This window comes from Triticum dicoccoides, chromosome 6B, assembly GCF_002162155.2.
Source record: "Triticum dicoccoides isolate Atlit2015 ecotype Zavitan chromosome 6B, WEW_v2.0, whole genome shotgun sequence".
Lineage (NCBI taxonomy): Eukaryota > Viridiplantae > Streptophyta > Magnoliopsida > Poales > Poaceae > Triticum > Triticum dicoccoides.
The window spans coordinates 331285536-331290857 of record NC_041391.1 but is presented as its reverse complement, the minus strand read 5'-3'; positions in this window follow the sequence as shown (position 1 = coordinate 331290857).

Here is a 5322-nt window from a genome sequence, read left to right as displayed (position 1 = left end):
CTTGATCCTATCTTGCAAGTCTATAGTCACCTATTATGTGTTATGATTTGACAACCCCGAAGTGACAATAATCGGGATACTTCTCGGTGATGACCGTAGTTTGAGGAGTTCATGTATTCACTATGTGTTAATGCTTTGGTCCGGTACTCTATTAACAGGAGGCCTTAATATCCCTTAGTTTCCATTAGGACCCCACTGCCACAGGAGGGTAGGACAAAAGATGTCATGCAAGTTCTTTTCCATAAGCACGTATGACTATATTCGGAATACATGCCTACATTACATTGATGAACTAGAGCTAGTTCTGTGTCACCCTATGTTAAAACTATTACACGAGGAATCACATTCGACATAATTATCCATCACTATTCCAATGCCTACGAGCTTTTCACATATTGTGCTTTGCTTATTTACTTTACCGTTGTTACTGTTACAATTACTACAAAACTGCTATCGTTACTTTTGCCACTGTTACCATTACTTCCATACTATTTTGCTATTAAATACTTTGCTGTAGATACTAAGTTATCTAGGTGTGGTTGAATTGACAACTCAACTGCTAATACTTGAGAATATTTTTTGGCTCCCCTTGTGTCGAATCATGAAATTTGGGTTGAATACTCTACCCTCGAAAACCGTTGCGATCCCCTATACTTGTGGGTTATCAAGACTATTTTCTGGCTCCGTTGCCGGGGAGCATAGCTCTATTCTTTGAGTCACTTGGGATTTATATCTGCTGGTCACTATGAGGAATATGAAAGACGAAAGAACTAAGATTTTTCACTCAACTACGAGGGGAGGTAAGGAACTGCCATCTAGCTCTGCACTTGATTCACCATCTGTTTTGAGTAAGCTTGTGACACCTAAACCTGCTACTGCTATGAATTCGGATATGTCGTATGTTATTGATGATGCCACTTCTACTATGCATGATACTTATGATGAAACTACTTCTATGCTTGATACTACTGTGCCATTAGGTGAATATCTTGATGAACAACTTGCTAGGGTTAGAGAGAATGAAATTATTGAAGATAGGATGATGAAGGTTCTCCCCCTAAGTATGAATTGCCTGTTGCTCCAAAGGGTTATATTATGGATGAAGAAACTACTAGAGCTATTCTTGCTTGCAATGGTAGATCTGATCTTAAGAAGTTATTAGCTAAATGGAAACAGAAATCTCTAAATGCTAGAATGAAATACGACCCTGCTTTTGCTACCTCACCTATCTTTGTTACTGATAGGTATTATGAATTCTCTGTCGATCCTGAGATAACTACCTTGGTTGAATCTGATCCTTTTTATGGCAATGAATCTGAAACTGTTGTGGCACATCTTACTAAATTAAACAATATAGCCACCCTTTTACTAATGATGAGAAATCCCACTACTACTATATCCTTAAGATATTTCCGTCCTCATTAAAGGATGCTAAAACTTGGTTTAATTCTCTTGATCCTGGTTGTGTGCGTAGTCCCGAGGATATGATTTATTACTCCTCCGCTAAATATTTCCCTGCTCATAAGAAATTTTTTTGCAAATTGAAGAAGAGAGTCTCCCACAAGCTTGGGGGAGGCTTCTCCATTACTTAATGCTTTGCCTGATCATCCTCTTAAGAAAAATGAAATACTTGATATCTTTTATAATGGACTAACTAATGCTTCCAAGGACCACTTGGATAGTTGTGCTGGTTGTGTTTTCAGGGAAAGAACAGTCGATCAATCTGAATTGCTATTAAATAATATGTTGACTAATGAAAATAATTGGACGCTTCCTGAGCCAATTCCTGATCCAATTGAGCCAACTCTTGAGCCAATTCCTGAGCCTATTCCTAAACCAACTCCGAAGAAGAGAGATGTTCTATTTCTCAGTCCTGAAGATATGCAAGAGGCAAAGAAATCTATGAAAGAAAAAGGTATTAAAGCTGAAGATGTTAAGAATTTACCTCCTGTTGAAGAAATACATGGTCTTAGTTTACCACCTTTTGAAGAAATACATTGTCTTGATAACCCGACACAAGTAGTAAAGGTAAATTCTCTCTATAGATATGATAAAGTTGAAATCTCGTCTACTAAGTTTCCTAGCCAATGTTTAGATGAATTTGATGCCTTTATGGCTAGATAAGAAAACTTTAATGCTTATGTTGGTAGAGAATTAAAGAGCAATGCTTACATGATTGGACGCTTTAGTGATTATATGGCTAGAGTTAAAGGTGAACTTAAACTCACTAGCAAATATGCTTCTATGGTTACCACTCAAGCAGAACAAGTACTTAGACCTCAAAGTGATTTGCTCGATGAATTAAATAATAAACATGATTTTGCTGTTAGAGTGGCTACTAGAACTGGTAAAATGACTCAGGAACCTTTGTATCCTGAAAGCCACCCTAAGAGAATTGAGCAAGATTCTCAGAGAAATAATTTAGATGCACCTAGTCCTTCTAAAAAGAAGGAAAAGAAAAATGATAGGACTTTGCATGCTTCTAGTGAACCTGTTGTAGACACACCTGAGAATCCTAATGATATTTCTATTTCTGATACTGAAACACAATCTGGTGATGAACATGAACCTAGTAAGAATGTTAATGATAATGTTCATGTTGATGCTCAACCTAGCAATAATAATGATGTAGAGATTGAACCTGCTGTTGATCTTGATAACCCACAATCAAAGAATCAACGTTATGATAAGAGATTTTGTTGCTAGGAAGCACGGTAAAGAAAGAGAACCATGGGTTCAGAAACCCATGCCTTTTCCTCCTAAGCCATCCAAGAAAAAGGATGATGAGGATTTTGATCGCTTTGCTGAAATGATTAGACCTATCTTCCTACATATGCGCTTAACTGATATGCTTAAAGTAAATCCTTATGCTAAATACATGAAGGATATCATTACAAATAAAAGAAAGATACCGGAAGCTGAAATTTCCACCATGCTTGCTAATTATACTTTTAAAGGTGGAATACCAAAGAAACTTGGAGATCCAGGAGTACCAACTATACCATGCTCCATTAAAAGAAACTATGTTAAAACTGCCTTATGTGATCTTGGAGCCGGTGTTGGTGTTATGCCTCTCTCTTTATATCGTAGACTTGAATTGAATAAGTTGACACCTACTGAAATATCTTTGCAAATGGCTAATAAATCAACTGCTATACCTGTCGGTATTTGTGAGGATGTGCCTGTTGTGGTTGCAAATGTCACTATCTTAACGGACTTTGTTATTCTTGGTATTCCCGAGGACGATACTATGTCTATTATCCTTGGTAGACCCTTTTTGAATACTGTAGGGGCTGTTATTGACTGCAACAAAGGCAATGTCACTTTTCATGTTAATGGTAATTTTCGGATATCGGGTTCCGGCAAAACCCTTAAGGTTCGAACTCTGGGGTGCGCACGAAGATCTTCTCCCTACCGATCCATGCCCCAAAACCTCGCCGTGAATCTAAGCTAGCACCATGAACAACACAAGAGACACGAGGTTTATACAGGTTCGGGCCACCGTTGTGGTGTAAAACCCTAATCCCGTGTGTGGTGTGGTGGATTGCCTCTTGGGCTGATGATGAACAGTACAGAGGAGGAACAGCCTCGCAAGAGGTGTTCTTGTGGTGGTGTTCTGCCGGGGAAGGATTCGATCCCCCTCTACTGTGGTGGCTATCTCTTTATATAGAGGCCCTGGTCCTATTCCCAAATATTGAGCGGGAAGGGAGCCAACAACGGCCATTTTGAAGGGGGACAGCTAGTACAAGCTATCCTGACTAAAGGTGGTCTTCGACTGCCAAAGGCACTGGTGATGACGCTGTCTTGGGCTCCACAGTGACCTCTGTCCTGCCGCTCTGCTGATCTTGATCTCGTTGCACCAATATGGAAACCTTTGCTTGATGCCTCGGTACTCCGCGCCTGCGCTTGCCCCCTTTGCACCAAAGAGGAAACGAGGACACTGTGCAGGCTGGCGCCCGCCTGGTCTTGATCGTCATGGTTTGCGTCACGAGCACCTCGCGAGGTACCCTTTGCCTTGATCTCTCCGCCTCCTCGCGAGCCTGCTTGGCGAGGCCGCCCCTGAGGAAGGCCTTGTGTAGTCCGCCCCGCGAGGCTTGGCCCCTCGCGAGGGTCTTGAGCTTGGGTCGATGAAGACGGGCCGTACTGGGCCACTGCTGAGCCACGCCGCAGGCCGCAGGCACGCAAGTCTGGGGACCCCCGTTCCCGGAACACTGACAGTAGCCCCCGGGCCCATGGCGCGCTTGGACTTGGCTTAGCAGCGAAGCCAAAGGGCAAGTGCGGAGCGCCGCGGGCCCCAACAGCCTGCGGCCTTGGTCGCCGCGTGGCAGTTGATTGGACGTGGGCGTCTCTGCTTCCCCACGCTGCCTCGGCAACTGCCCGACTTGACGAGTCCCTGCTGCATGCAAAAAGAGTCATGATTACCTGCGATCGTGGATGTCGACGGTTGGCCTCCTCTGGACTATAAGTACGGAGAGGCGTGAGCCCCCGTTGTCCATCTCTTTTCGCTCCTCTTGCTTCTTCTCCCTTGCCCCGCCTCCATTCTTGACGCCAATGACACCGATATGCCGGTTTTTAGCCGAAGAGAAAGGAAAGGCCCCCAGGGAGGGGCCTGACCCGCTCCCGCCGAAGAAACGTCCTGTCCCTGGCTGCCGCGACGAGGTTGCATGGCCCGAGAAGTCGAGGCCTTGGTACGAGCATGTAACGCCCCGAATCCGATGCGCCAGGTGTCTGCCGGTTATTTGCCGTCGTTGCCATGTCATTTGCTTGCGTGTTGCATTTTTCCATGTCATCATGTGCATTTCATTTTGCATACGTGTTCGTCTCATGCATCCGAGCATTTTCCCCGTTGTCAGTTTTGCAATCCGGCACTCCTATGTCCTCCGACGTCCCCTTTTGTCTCCTGTTGTGAGCGGGTGTTAAACTTTCTCGGAATGGCCCGAGGTTTGCCAAGCGGCCTTGGTATAGCACCGGTAGACCGCCTGTCAAGTTTCGTGTCATTCGGAGGTCGTTTGATACTCTAACGGTTAACCGGGTAACCGTTAAAGCCCTCTCTGTTTGCATCCCAACACCCCCTCCAAAGTGGCCCAAAACCCACCTAACTCCCCTCCATGCTCTCGGTCGTTCGATCACAATCGCGTGGCCGAAAACCGGTCCTCATTTGGACTCTCCTAGCTCCCTCTACCTATAAATATGTGCCTCCCCCGAAAATTCCGGATCCAAACCCTAGCCCCCTTCTTCCTCCGCGCGCCGGACGCGTCTGCCCGGCGCCGGACACGTCCGCCAGCCGCCCCTGCGCCCAATCTGCCGCTGCCACGTGGCCTT